A 16,009-nucleotide genomic window follows, 5' to 3' on the forward strand; every position below is an offset into this window, starting at 1 on the left:
CTCAAACTGAACAACCCTTAGTTTCTGGTTCACCCCAGCAACCAGTCCAGTCTAACATTCAAACTTCTGTACCTTCGGTAGTTTCTCAGTCTGGGCCTATTTCGCCTCGTACCCCATCTCAAACAACTACTGCAACTACCGCAACATCTGTTCAATCTACCCCACTTACTTCTGGAGTATCGACAACTCCGGTTTCTACCGTTCCTGTATCTACTCCTCAGACATCTTTACCATCGTCTGGATCCACGATTCAAACTACGGTTCAGATGCCTATAGGACAACCTGGTTCAAGTACGGTTGTCACAAGTCAACCACAATTCACTTATCAACCGTACCAGGGACAGTACCAATACGGTCCTGTTGTCCAGCAGCCAGTTTACCAGTATCAACAGTATCCTGGGTACACTTATCAACAACCACAGCAACCCCAGTACGGTCTGGTTAATCCTAGTTTTCCAGGAGGATACAATATCCCGAACGCGATTCCTATTCCAAGTTATCCTGGATATCCTCCTCCTGGGGCTGGTCTCGTGACCCAGAGTTTTAGGGATCCTAATCGGCAGTTACCGTTTATCGCAACTTTGGATTTACCAGACTTGTCACGCCTAACGAATGATCCAATTAATTATCTTCCGTTTTGGCCGCCAATGCCGAATAAGTTGCCCAGTGTCATTCCTAAGTTCGAGGGTAAGTCTGGAGAGGACCCGTCGAATCATGTGATGACTTACCACCTCTGGTGTGCCTCTAACTCCATCTCGGATGATTCGATCCGCTTACGTCTTTTCCAGCGCACTCTCATTGGTCTTGCGGCCAAGTGGTACATTGAGTTACCACGGGCCTCCTTTTATAATTTTAGCCAGTTAGCTACCGCGTCTTTAACTCATTTTCAGTTGCCGGTCAGATATCATAATGGCACGGAGTTACTAACTTCATTAAAGCAATCGACGTCCACTTATATTTCCGATCATATTCATGAATGGAGATGTCGAAGGCGGTTAGTGAAAGTTTTTATCCTGGACCAGATCTTAGTTGAATGGTTTGTTAAATCAATGTTACCGAAGATTACTGAAGATGTAGCTAAGGCCGGAGTACTTACTGAGGAGCAAGTGATTGCTCAAGCCCAATACCTTGACTTAGTTTATAATCAGTCAGGTACATTACACGAAAAGATCCCAGATCTTCCTAAGTCAAATCAAATCGCTGCTGCTCCTTCGGGATCTCATGATGCTGATGGCATGATTGGTACGGTGAACACTAAAAGTAAGAAGAAATCCTCCAAGAATTCTTCTCCTATCATCACCTTGCCTGATTCCCTGACAGGAGATTCTTCTGCAGAGGTTTCCGCCGATGTTCACATTGTAGAGTCATCTATAGCTAAATCAAAATCCGGTGGAAAGAAGAAAGGAAAGAAGAAGAATAAAGCAGAGAAAACTCCAAAGGAGACAACTGAAAAGTCGGAAACCAATGACGAAAAACGCAAACCTTGATATCCTTGTCTTATTTGTGAAGAGGAACACTTTACAAGAGACTGCCCTCATCGAGCAGAGGTTGCAAAGATTGTCAAAGGTTCCCAAACTCCTGCTGTTTTGAAGGATCCATTTCCAAAGCAGGATAGCAAGATGATAGGTTCTTCCTCGAATGCCAATGAAGAACCCATATTGATGATGTCCCATGTAAGGATTGCTTCTCAATTGCAAGATTATGGTAGTAAAAGTCCTGTTGATGGCAAAGAAGTAGAATCTTCTAATTCTAATCCATCAACCTCAACTCCCGGTTCCGATCCGCTACAGATCGAGAAACCTAACCCAGACTTAGTAATCAAACCGCCCGCCAAGGGTATACTTCGAAAGTCTGCTTTCAATCCACATGCGAGAGCGGCCCAGAATTATAACATTGTTGAGGACTTAGCTGTTTCACCCTCAGCAATGTCGGCTTTGGAAGTGCTGCAATCATGCCCAGCATAGCGTAAATTACTTTTGTCGGCTATAGAAGCTGTCGATGTTCAGGACCCGAACCTAATAATCTTTGATCTAGAAAATAGTACACCATGTTTGCCTCATCAAATGGCTTTCCAGATCCCAGTGATAGTAAAAAACAGGCCTATTCATTAGACTGTAATTGATGAGGGAGCTTCCATGTGTATTATGTTGATATAGTGTTGGAGATCGCTTGGTTCTCCTTCACTAAATCAATCCCCGACAATTCTTAAGGCCTTTGATGGCCGTGGGTTTCATCCTTTTGGCATTCTATAGGATTTGCCTATAGGGGTTGAAGGAAAAATCGTTAGTCTAGCTGTGGAAGTGGTTGATGCCCCTCTAGACTACAACCTTCTCTTGGGTCGAATTTGGTCTTACGCTATGACAACGGTCGTTTCATCGGTCTTTTGAGTAATAAAGTTTCCACATAATGGCAAGATCGTAACAATAGACCAGCTGGCCTACTTTTCATCCGACCCAGCCTCTTCAGAGAGTATTCAACATGTCAGTAAAACGACTATCCCATACAAGGATGTTGGAGTAGGATTAGTTAAAGATGCCGGATTACTGGGAACTTTTCCTTTTCCTCCAATCAACGCATTGTCTTCATTTGCATCCATTCATATGATTACATCAGACACCATTGTTTATGATGATCCTTGGATCGTTCCTTCTGAATCTAAGATAGACTCATTTGGTGATGCTATGCCTTTGAGTCCATATGAAATTTCCTATGAAGTCGTGCAGTATTTTACCGACCCACGTTCAACCAAAATTGACCAAATGAATGTGGTCCATGAGGAATCACTTTTCACATCAACCTCAGAGTTAATAGTGTTTCCCGAAGTTGTTTCATCTGACGAGCAACTTCGTGAAGTCCTGTGTGTAGACGATTTACCATGGGAAGATCTCCATCACAGATCTTCGTTTTTACCTGAGGATGATCGTTTTGAAAATGATTTCTCATCAATTTTTAGAGATGAATATGTCAAGGAAGCTCAGAATCCAATGAAACATCCTGATTCAAAGCTGAATTTGGGAAACATCTCTCGAACTATTCCCATTGACATTTCAGTTAAGCCTGGAATTGTTGAAAACATTCATATAGGTGCCTCGTGTACAGATGACGAAATTCAGACATACAAGGCCCTATTTCAAGAATTCCGTGACGTGTTTGCCTGGTCTTATGAGGAAATGCCAGGAATTGATCCCGCGATTGTTGTTCATGAGATCAAGACTTACCCGGACGCTAAACCCGTCCGGCAACGTTTGCGTCAGATTCACCCATGAAAAGCTGCTGCAATTAAAGCAGAGGTTGAAAAACTATTGAAAGCAGGTTTCATTTATCCGATCCCGTTAACGGATTGGGTATCGAATATTGTTCCGGTTAACAAAAAACAGGGAACAATAAGAATATGCATCGATTATAGGGACATTAATCGAGCTTGTCCAAAGGACAACTACCCAACACTCTATATCGATCAAATCATTGATGATTGTGCCGGCAGCGAAATATTTTCCTTTATGGATGGTTTTTCCGGTTACAATCAAATCAATATTCTACCTGCCGATCAACCGAAAACGGCTTTCATTTGTCCATGGGGGACATTTGCTTATTGAAAATTGCCTTTTGCACTAAAGAATGCCAGAGCAACTTTTCAAAGGGCGATGTCTTATCCGTTTCATGACATCAAACACATTGTGCAACCGTATCTCGATGATTTGCCTGCTCATTCGTTACATCGAGCTGATCACCTTGTCCATTTACGAGGAATCTTCATGAGGTGTAGGCATTATCGTATTCGGTTGAACCCACACAAATGTGTCTTCTGTATAGAAACGGGTCGATTACTGGGATTTGTAGTTTCGAAGGTCGGCATTCGCGTTGATCCCTCGAAGGTTGAAGGTATCATCAAATTTCCTCCTCCTTCGAGTCTTCGCCAACTCCAAAGTTTGCAGGGGAAAGCAAACTTTTTACGATGATTCATTCCTAACTACGCCGAGGTTACAAAGGGTTTTACACGGTTGTTGAAATAGAACGCTCAATTCTCTTGGGATGAGATAGCTCAGAAATCTTTTGATGCACTCAAGCACGCGTTGACCCATGCACCGTTGCTGCATCCTCCCAACTACAACCAGGATTACGTTTTGTACCTCGCCGCTGCCCATTCCACCATTGGAATGGTCTTAGCTCAGGAAGATGAAATCGGTATGGAACATGTGATATATTACCTTAGTCAGACGTTAAATCCAACTGAGCTCAAATATTCACATGTGGAGAAATTGGCATTGGCAGCCGTTCAAGCTGTCCAACGTTTTCGTCACTACATTTTACTCCGTAAAACTACAGTCATTTCAGATTGCAACCCTATGATCTACATTTTGACTAAACAATTTCTAGGGGGCAAGTACTCTAAATGGATTGTTATCCTGTAGGAGTTCGACTTGGAGTTTGAGAAACCAAAGTAGAAGAAATCTTTAGTTTTTGCAGAGTTAATGTGTGACTTCCCGCGTGCTGACACGGAAACTGTGGTAGAGGAGCCCATTGCGGATGAATCTTTGTTTCTAATCAGCACTTTAGATCTGTGGTATGGGGATATCATCGTCTATCTCTAGACCCAATGCTTTCAGCCCGAATTTTCACAGACGGAACGTCGGAAAATTCGATTCCAATCCTAACAGTACAAAATTATTGGAGATACTCTTTATCGCCGTGGGGCGGACTTGGTTTTTCGACGTTTCTTAACTCACGAAGAACCTGAAAGGGTTCTGAATGACTGTCACTCTGGAGCATGTGGCGGTCATATGTCTGGGTATGCCACAGCCCAAAAGATATTGTGCGCTGGCTACTTCTAGCCGTCCTTGTTTAAATATTGTATTACTGCGGTCCGAAAATGCCAAAACTGTCAAGTGTTTGATCGAAAGATGCGTGCTCCACCTACTCCTCTCCACCCTATAATTGCCGTTGGTCCTTTTGCCAAATGGGGTATCGATTTTATTACATGTAACCCTCACTCGGCTGGGGGGCATGCGTATATCATCCTTGCGGTAGATTATTTTACTAAGTGGGCCGAGGCGATGCCTACATTCGAGGCAGACGGCAAGACAGCTGCAATTTTCGTATTCAATCATATAATTGCTATGTTTGGTGTCCCACAAGCGATAATCACTGACCATGGGCGCCATTTTTGAAACGTTATGATGACAGAACTTACAGGCCAGCTTGGTTTGCGTCACGATAGTTCAACTCCTTATTATCCACAAGCGAATGGTCTAGTTGAGTCCATAAACAAATTTTTAGTTATCATGATCCGACGAATCATTGGTATTCATCGGTCGAATTGGCACAACATGTTATTTTCAGCGCTTTGGGCGTACCGAACCTCAGTGAAAACATCAACAGGGTTCACTCCTTTCCAACTAGTTTATGCTTTGGAAGCTGTGCTACCCATTGAATGCGAAATCCCGTCACTGCAAATGGCCATCGAGTTACTTCCAACTACTTCCAAAGAGGAGAAGCGTTTATTATACTTAGCTCAATTAAATGAGAAGCGACGTGATGCCGCATTGGCGATCGAGACTCACGAAAAACGTATGAAAGCTTAGTATGTTCGAAATGTGACCCCTCGAAATTTTTCAGAAGGAGACCTAGTGTTATTGTATGATCAAGCTAATGATAATTTAGGTGCTGGAAAATTCGTTCCTATGTGGCATGGGCCTTATATTGTCAAGCGAAAGCTAGCAAAAGGGGCCTATGAGCTGGTAGACTTTGATGGGGACTCTTTGGGTAAACCCAGAAATGGACTTTACCTAAAGAGGTATTATGCTTAAAAGAATGGGTATGGATATTTTTAGTTAGGTTAGTTTTTCTTTCTAGCTGGTGTGTTTGTTAGTTTAGACAGTGTGCTTAGCTTAGAGAGTGTGTTTTCATCGTTATTCTGGCACATCTTGGTTTTACTCTTGATATTGCAGATGTCGATGCCTCTCCAAACATACATTGGATTTTCTGATGGTGCTTGTCGTAGTACACGGAATATCTCTTCCACAGCTTGGGTTATCTATTCGCCCTCTGACGAGTTAGTTTCTATGCATGGGGTGAGCCTTGGTCAAACAACAAACAACATTGCCGAATATAGTGCAGTGATTGAGTTATTGTCTGAATCTATTTCATTTGGGATTTGGAGTTTGATAGTGAGGTTAGATTCTGAACTCATTGTATTACAGCTTAATAGAGTGTATGCCATTAGAAATCCAGTGTTATTAAGGTTATTTTTGAGAGTGCGTCTCTTGGAATGTGAATCTGATTACATTGAATATCAGCATATTCCAAGGTCTTTAAATACATTAGCAGATGCAATTGCTTCTCGAATGTTAAATAGACATTTTCAATAATCATACATGTAAATTTAAAAACATTTCATCACACATGTTTAAGAAGATAAGCCGGTAATAATGATATATATAGATAGGAGTGTGTAAAAAAATACATCGTCTTCGATCATAGGTTGAAAAACACCTTATGATCGGCAAAAATGATAAGTACAAAAAACCAAAATGTCACATGTGTCTACAAGGACGACCATCCAATCACTGGTGATGATCTCTATATGACACCACTGCACGGGCCACCCTACACAAGAACCTCCTAAAAGGTCCTGGGACCCCGACTACATAGCGTTGAAACCTCATTGGAATGTCAACTATGGTAGTCTCTGGTATATCTGCTGTAAGACGCTCTAGGTCACTTTCCAACTTGGCCAAAGTCTCTGTGGCCTCGTACTGTGGGGCCGGTGCCGCTGCAACTGGTAGTATCCTCTTGAAAGGCCGGAGATTGGCTAGACGACGTGGGCCTACATCTGCATTTTGAAAATTATTACTATCAGTTTTGAGACGATATAAAAACAAACAAAAAAAATTAGATAGTTTAAAAAACTTGTGGAAAATGAAGTTACCTGTATCATCCCATTGTTCTCCCGGTGGAAGAATCATGTCCGGATCTCCACGAAAATCAACTCCGGCATAAGGAAAATCATGTATAGAAAAGACCTAGTCTTCTAACCAGTGAAAGTACTCCAGAGTAAATCGGACAACCTCCATTCCCTCATCAGGATGACGGGCCATAACTGCAACCCATCGCATCAATTTGGGCTCTCGAGGAAGTCCAACACCAACAGTGAGCTGCTGTGGGATCAGCATCAGAACCCTCTCTAAGCCAAAACTCACAACTAAAGGCCCATAACCAAAAGTCTTCAGCTGTCCGTTTTTTGCTCTAGTCAGTTGGCCTTTTATATTGGCCAACACAGCATCACACCAGTTGAAAATGGTACCTCGATAGCAATCAATTGCCATCCGCATCTGGGATCCAGTGGCAATGTGTAAAGCAGCAGCCCCGCAAAGTTTGTTAACTGTAAAGACAATCACCATAAGTTCAGGATGGGATATAGTTTTGATCTCTATCCCCTTCTCCTAAGTCTGAGTGTTACACCACTCTAGTCGGAGACTAGCGATGGACTGGCCACCTGGCCTAGTCCTGAACAGAGTCAAGTGTTCGCCTCTCTTGGGCAAATCAGTGAGAAAGTAGATATCTGTGGGCTCCATCTCGAGCTGGTGCCCTCCAATATAAAAACACTGGTCCTGAATATTCCATCTTTCTACCAGCCATTCTAGAAATCTCACTTGGGCCCTCATGCCAGGTATGGCCCAGTATTTATAAAGGCCGCATGCCTTCAAAGCATCAATTGACGGTTGATGATTAATGGCGGCCAAATCAACATCTTCGCGCTCTCTCTCATGCCAATCAAGCATGGTGAACAATCTACACACCAGAAAACATCCATTAGATTCCATGAAATCAAAAATTTTTGGTCCAATTTGGAGAATTTGGGGTTTGAAAACTTGTTTCATGGGGTACGCACCCCGCCTTTAGGAACAGAGCGTGGGTACGCAGGTTCCCTTAAGGCAAGGTGCGTACGCCCGACATTTTCCCAACTGAGAAAATGTCGAGGTACGTGGGTCCCTAGTGGTGGGCTCCAGTATTGTAGCAATAATGTTACAACTCCTGGAGCTTCCTATCTCTAATTTGATCAACCCGGTAGTTCGTTCAAACATGGAAGCGATGGTGCTGTATGCACAAGTACTAGCTCTTGTCGCAGCTGTCACTTGGTCAGCTGGCACAAGTCCGCTAGGGCTCAAGCCAACTTCTATATGCTCACAGAAGAAGCTTTATGAGTGATGGACGAAAGCTAACTCAAAGGAGGCTAATCTACTTGCAAAAAGGAACTGAAAGCCAACAAAGCATGAAAACCCTAGTAAACCCTAATTTGACTAGCTAGGCCCTTACAATGCAAAACTGTGAATGAAACTTCTACCAATGATGCCATTACTTGCAGTGAGCTGAAATACATGCATCTAAGCTACTTGCATCTGAAAAGACATGTTTTTGTATTTTTTCATTAAGTGGTTGGATTTATTGTGATGATGCTTTTGATTAGGGTTTGACTGTGCAGGAGCGGTTCGAATGGAAGGAAAGCATGGGCAAGGTCAGGATGGCTAGGAGAGGTCCCAGAGGGTCCCTAGCATTGGTCCACAGAAGTCTACAATGTTCGGATGCTCGGCAACCAAGTTTGCAGGCTCCTACAGGATGTCTGCAGGGGATCCTACAGGAAACTAAGGAATTTCTACAGGAAGTCTGCTACCTTCTACAGGATGTGCTGTAGGTGGAAGTTTTGTGTGTTGGTGAAGTGATGGAACGGCTTGGGTGGATAGGTAAGGTGGAGATGGAACTTGTGATGGCTCAGGGGCAGAGAAATAAGGTAGAGAAAGAATGCATGAAGTCGGTTGGTGGATGGGAGAATGGGATCAATGAAAGGTCAAGAAGATGAAGCTACGTGGCAATGGATGAGTTGGAGGGTAAATGAGCTGGACAGAGGCCGAGTAGGTGGCCTGAGGAGAGATCAAGAAGAAGAAGAAGAAGGAAGTGGAATGATATGGAGCAGTGTAAATGAAACAAATGACTTATGTCTTGCACCAACAACGAGGATTCACTAACCTATGCTACCTGTGCCATTAAACCTATGAACAACAATGGAAAACCGAGAAAAGAAGCCGTGCATGGAATGAAAAATGTAGAAGTATGGTTCAATATCAAAAGTGCATGGATGGATCTTCAACGAAAATGACTATGTTGCAGCTTGCATGGAAGTAAAAGACTGCGTTTCGTTTTGGTGGTTGATATGGACTGCACCCCAATCCCTAAGTAGAGATGGCAGTGATCTCTAACAACCTTTTTCTTGGAGCTCCAGTGTATTACAAACCTCCTATTGAATCTAAGCAGCTGAAAGCAAAGTAACCATAAGCTAATCCTACTCAATCACACGAAAACTAAATCAGGAGACTGTAAATTCGAATTGCATGTCAAAGTAAAGAAACAAGGTGCTGGAACGAAAGGCAAATAACATTACAACACAGAGGAGGTCTATTGCTCTCAGGTTGGGCCCTAACCTGAGAGCTATAGCTCCCTTAGAAACTCAGAATGAGATCAAAATCTGCGTGCCTTTATTCATAACCAAAAATCTGATGTCATGCCAAAACTGGCTTACAAAAAGAACCAACACCGAGCTGTAGCTCGTACTTCGAAATTACAATAGTAATGAAAAAGTTCAAAAAGCTCCTATCAAAGGCTACGGCCTCAGTATTTATGCAAAATGATAATCCAACAGGTTTCCTTGATTTGTGGAGCTCGGCTGTCCAACTGAAGGTTAAACTACTGATCCTGTAGAACAGTTGTAATTGTTGTTCCTGTAGAACGGTTGGCTGCCTCTAAGCTCGGTGGGGAGATTGGTTGGAGCTCGGAGCTATGGTGGGAATCACGAGGAAGGTCTCCAAGACTGTGGACATCCTCTCCTAAAAACCAGCAGTGCCACCTTACTGTCTCCTTGTCTCCTTTTTCGTGGTCTTTGCTCCCTTTTAATGCCAAAAACCTGAAATCATCATGTATTAGTCACGTAGATAGAATGCTTGCCCTTCTTCCTACAAACAACACGAATAAACCAAGAAATGAATGCATAAGCAATAAAAGATGAATGGTTGAACAAGGTAAGTAGGCCAATATGAGCCCAAATTGTACCAAAAATTGGGGCTCATCATCACCCCCCAGCTAAACTATTTGCTCATCCTTGAGCAACTTAGTTCAAATCTTCATCCTTCATTGCTTTCACTGCTTCCCTTACATCCCAAGGTTCTGTGGTAGTGTCCTCTCTATTGATATGAAACCCTGCTTTCCTGTTCACCTCTTCCCATTGTTGACTGTCATCCTCCTCTGTATTGCCTTCAGTCAACCCTAGCAGTAGTGGTGGGCTGAGTTTGAGGCCAATCCAGCTGGCCTGGAGGCTTTGCATGGATTTCTTGTAAAGGTCAACCCTTGCCAAAGCTTCCCTCATCCGAATGGGGGTATGGTACTCTCAGATTTTCAAGCTGTGTGCCAAGGTACTCCATCTGCGCGCACATGCTTGGGCAGCACTTTCTCCTAACAACCTTTCCATGTCTTCAAAGTGGGCTATGGCTTGTGCCTGTTGGTCCATAAATCTCAGGGAAGCTGTGGGATCAGTAGCCAACTGTTGGTGGGCTGAGATGAGTGCCACCGGATCCTCTGGTTCTGCTCGAATGAACAGTGGCTCGCTCACTTCTCTGTTCATGACCGATTTTGCTTCAGCTACCCTTTGATCCTCATGGTTTAACCATGAAGCGAACGCCATCAATTTCATATCTCCCAAGGCAATATTGGGATCCCAGGAGACTTCATTAGGCAAAGCCAAATTGTGGAGGTAAAACTCTGCTAATTTGGCTTTGTCTTCTGACGAACTAGTACTGCACAATTCAGAAAATTGTTGTGGGTTTTGGATATGTGAAATACCTCTTTGTGCCAAGGTGTTTATTTGGAACTGCAACCATTGATCTTTTAAATACAATCCATAGGATTTTGCAGGTGGTCGGCACTGTATTGCCTCCATGGCCCAACTGGCCATGCAGGCCAATTGTGCTTCCTTTTGTTGCAGTTGTTCTCTTAGAGCTTGCACTTCAATTTTTGTTTGCTGTTCTGCTTCCTGTAGAAGTGTCATTGGCTCTTCAAGACCGGTGGTCAGCTCCTTTTTGCTTTGTTGTTCTTTTGTGATGTCTGTGGAGGATGTTCCTGCCCCTGCCCTTAGTTCCTGTAGCTGCAATCTCAACTTCTGATTTTCTTCCTGTAGAAGCACACGTTGGCAATTAGCCACATGTTTAGCCATGGTGAATTCACTCCTGACCTCCTTGAGTTGCTCTTGTAAAGGGCCTATGTCCGCCACACCCTTTGATTTGGTGATTTGCATCCATGTGTGGGAACGGACTCTTTCTTCTTCTAATGCGAAAAATAGAGGCACAGTAAATTTCTGCGGTATGATTTTGCCCGCCTGTAAAAAGGTGTAGTATGAACTCAGATCAGGCGAAGGGCTAGGTTCTGGTATATGTTCTCTTTCTATCTCTTCAGGCGGTTCTACCTCACCCTCCCTTGGTGGTGATGAGGGTCCTTCTCCTTCCCTCTTTTCTGTTTCCTGTAGCCGGGCCAGAGTGTCCTGTAGAACAGTTTCAGCTTCTTGTAGCCGAGTTTTTTCAGTCAACAGGTCTAACCTTTCTTGCCACGTATTTTTCTTTGGACTCCCCTTCTCGTAGGTGACTGTGATCCTAGAGGGTGACTTTTCCTTGGGAGAAGAAGGTGTATCTTTGATGACAATCGGGCTGCTGGACTGAGGCTGTGGCTTGCTCGTCTTTATCCTAACACTTCTTTGAGCTTTGAAGTATAGAGGGGCCTCCCTCTTCCTCTTTTCTTTTGGCTTAGGTGGCGTGCTGAGGCCAGCCAATACAGCTGCTGCCTCCCGTGCCAGAATATCCACCTTCTTCTCTTTGGGTTTCACCTTTTCGGGGCTTCCTGTAGAAGCCCCTGCTTTGGTAATTTTCGGGCTTCCTGTAGAAGCCCCTTTTTCCAATTTCGGGCTTCCTGTAGAAGCCTTTGTCTCTGTTTTCGGGCTTCCTGTAGAAGCCTATTTCTGCTTTCCTGTAGACACAGGTGTCTCCACCTTTGCTTGCTTAGCTACCTGAGTTTTGCTTTTTGCTTTGGTTGCAGGTGCTGATGAGGTACTTGGGCTGACGTGGACCACCTCAGCCTTGTCCATTCTGCTCTTCAGCCTCTTTTCTCTTGCTGACAAGATAGGTGTGCCACCTTTTTCTTTGTCATCCTTTTCCTCATGCTTCTTCTTTTGTTCTTTCTTCGGCACTGTGGTCGGGGTCTTCTGGCCTTTTTCTCTCTTTTCCTCGGCCACTGCTTCTTGTTCCTCACTGCTGGAAGAACCCGTTTCTTCGATCAACATTTTAATGTCTCCATCTCTTGTCAAATTCCGGAATGATTCCCATGAGAGGGGAACCTTATATGAATGCAGCGCATCCTCCACAAGAAGCTTTATCAGCCCATGGTGGGCTATCTGATCTGGTATGCCCTCTTTTAGCTTGGTGGCACACTCCATTAGAGACTGCAATAGGAAATAAGGGATGCTCAGTTTTTGTTCTACAGGAAGATCAATCCGGTGCCTCAATTCAGTGAGCAACCGAAAGTGATATGCATACACGATGCTAAAATGGCCTTCACAAGTTATATATTTCATGATTTGCAAACTGACTTCATTCCATGGTGGCAACAGACTCGTTCTTCGCACCCCATTTTTGTCCTCCGAGAATTCCTCCTCAGGTGGAAAGAATTCTTTCTTGGCCTGCTGGCTCAACTTCCGTTCTTCCTTATCCCACGGCAGACCCATTGGAAGTTCAGTGATTCGACTGATATATTGCGGGGTGAGCTTGAGGCTTAGGCCCCTGAAATTCACTGTGGCCAGTGTCTTGGATTTCGGCCTCAGAGCCTGCAAAAATTCTTCTGCTACTTCATCATCGTAACCCTGCAATTTATCACAAAAAGATATCCATTGAACCCGTGTGAAGAGTTCTACCACTTCCTGGTTTTCCCTTAATTTGGTTGAATCAGTGGGTTCCCGTCTTATAAACCCACCCGGCATGATGAACACGGTTGTTTTAACTAAAGGTGGCAAATGTGAAAGAGATTTGGTCTATTGAGACAGAGCATGCACATAATCCACAAAATTTATCCCTGCGGATCTCAACACAGTCTAATTACACTGACATCCTGTAGAACGACAGTATAGGCACAGCAAACAACAATTATACTGATATCTTTATGACCAGACTGTGGACGATGATCCTGCCACCTTTGAAAACCAATTGCATGAAGAGTTTCAGGGTTACCTTTTTCTGCCACCTTTTTTACGTGGGGAACCCGCCTTCCTGTAGAACTGCGTCCCTGTAGAGTCTGCGTTCCTGTAGAAACGGTGTTCCTGTAGGAGCAGTGCGCAAATTTTGGGGAAGACTGTAGTTGGCCTGCGCTCGAGGTGTGCTTCACCGGCGTTCTGGTAGCCAAACGCTCGGCGTATCAAAGTGCAGAAGAGATCAGAATAGCCACTCGAGTTTGAAGTGGTGGTTGATAAATGCATGCGCGCAATCTAGCCGATTAGATTTTGAATCAGCGCAATCCGTGGCGCGGGGGGTGAGCTGTCCCCGCCGGACCGTTGGGCGATGTCATCCATCATTCACCTGCGTATTCACTTGCTGCCGCATCCATTCCCACAAATCTGCCGCTGCCTCTTTCTGTTAAACTCATTGCTTCCGACGGGAGTGTTCTCACGTGCGTGCTGCTCATTCTCTTTGTCGTGGCCGCCACCCAAACATCCAACTATCACCCGATGCAATGAGTGCTAAGTGAACTATTCAAAAATCATGAGAAATTAGTCAGTTACGACTACCTCTCATGGAAATGGTCATACGTTTGAATGACTTACTTAACGCAATTGAATCCCAAAAATGATATCTAATATAATGCACTGCGTAAATCCCCCATACTTATATACCATAACTAGCCGACGTGGCCAGTCGACTGGCCATACGGCCGCTCAACCATTCACTTTTACACTGTGCAAACAATTCAAAGTAAAATTCATGCGATTTGATGGAAGGAAGGGTCGAGACACTTACCTGCGTGGCTGCACACGATTTTTCCAGTTTTTGGACGATGGTGAGTGGATCTACCTGCTGCATCCGAACTTACACAGACCCGGAGGCTCATGGTTACAGGCTGCCGACGATAGAGTGGATGCTTTGGTTGCATGCGCCCTCGTTTCATTGCAGATGGCGGTGTTGTGAATGGTATCCACTCTAGCAGGTTTAACTGTTACAGGATTCCCGCGGGGTGTCTCGTAACAGTTCTTCCTCCTTGGGTGCATGCTGCACGACGGAGGATCTGGCCTTTCGATCACGCTCCCGGAGCTTCTGATGCCTGTGGTATGAGATCTCAGCACTTGTTTATCTTTGTAAATGGCTTTTCCCGCAAAAACTCATCGATCTGCTTTGCTGGTGCAGGGAACTTGGTTGCATGTCGACAAGGATGGTGGAGCAAGGTAACAGCAATGTGCAAGGTTGCCAACAGAGGCTTGCATGTGTCCAAACCGATCCTTAGTCACTAGATCTCCTTTTAAAATGAATTCTAGGCCGTCCCAAACTTCTACAGGAAGTTTCCTGTAGAACACAGAGCTTCCTGTAGAAAGTTCGGGCTTCCTGTAGAAAGTCTGCACTTTCCTGTAGAAAATCCGCGTCTTCCTGTAGAAAGACTGCATCTTCCTGTAGAAGATTCAAACCATGATAAAATTGCACATACCTTGAAGAAAACATGGGTATCCTTGGAGGAGGTGCTGGTGAGGTCCCTTGACAGCATGATAAGGACCCTTGGCTTTGAGTTGAGAGGCTTCCTCTCCTCCATAGAACATCTGCAACCTGCATGCAATTTTACCATATTTTGCTTATTGTTTTTTTTTCTCTTTTTTTTCTCTCTTTTTTTTTTTTTTTTTTTTTAAAGATAACAGGGGTGCCTCAAAGAGGTTTTCACCCGTGCTATCTGCCCTGAGCACCTCAGAGAGGTTTTCACTCAAGGATCTTTTTCAAACCTTTTCCTTTTTTTTTTTTTTTTGAAAGACAATAGGGGCGCCTCAATGAGGTTTTCACCCCTACCACCTGCCTTGGGCGCCTCAGAGAGGTTTTCACCCAAGGATCTTTATTATTATTATTTTATTTTTTTATTTTTTTTCCTTCAGGGTATGCCCAAAGCAGAGGCAGAACCCTTCTCTATGACCAATACTGCCTTCTCCATAGCTTTGATGAACTCTTGTCTTGAGGGAGGTTTCCTGTAGATCTTCAATCGATGCCCATTGACAAGCATGGGGATGGCTTCCTCATCAATGGTCCTAATAAGCACAGATCCATTGTCATGACATTTTTCCACTGAATATGGCCCTAGCCATCTGGTTCTCAGCTTCCCTTTGAAATCTTTGTATATGGAGTCATACAACAAAGCCCAATCTCCCGGCTGAAATTGCTTGTCATGGAGATGTTGGTCATGCCACACCTTTCTCTGAAGTTGAACCACTTCTGAGTGAAGGAGGGCCTGCATTCGGTGCTCATCCAATCCATTCACCTGCAATAACCTTTCTTGCTGTGCATGGCTGAGATCTAGGTCTAGCTGAGCTGCCATCCTCAAAGTGTTGTATTCAAACTCAATGGACAGCAAAGCTTTCTTCCCATAGACCAGCTCATAAGGTGTGAAGCCGGTGGTGGTCTTCCAAGTGGTGTTGTAAGCCCATGTGGCTTCAACCAGGCGATCTGCCCAGTCATTTCTGCTGCTGCTCACCACCTTAGTCAAGATCCCTTCTAATGCTCTATTTGTGACTTCCACCTGCCCATTTGCTTGAGGGTGATAGGGGGTGGAAGTCCTATGCTTGATCTTGTGATGAGCTAGTAGATCTTCAACTAGGTTGGATGTGAACTGGATCCCTTGATTGGTGACCAGCTCTCTTGGATAGCCAAACTTATAGAAGATGTTTTCTCTTAGGAACTCG

The sequence above is a fragment of the Pinus tabuliformis genome, chromosome 6 (genome assembly GCF_031772625.1).
Source record: "Pinus tabuliformis cultivar Carrire ecotype Pingquan chromosome 6, CPIR1, whole genome shotgun sequence".
Taxonomy (NCBI): Eukaryota; Viridiplantae; Streptophyta; class Pinopsida; order Pinales; family Pinaceae; genus Pinus; species Pinus tabuliformis.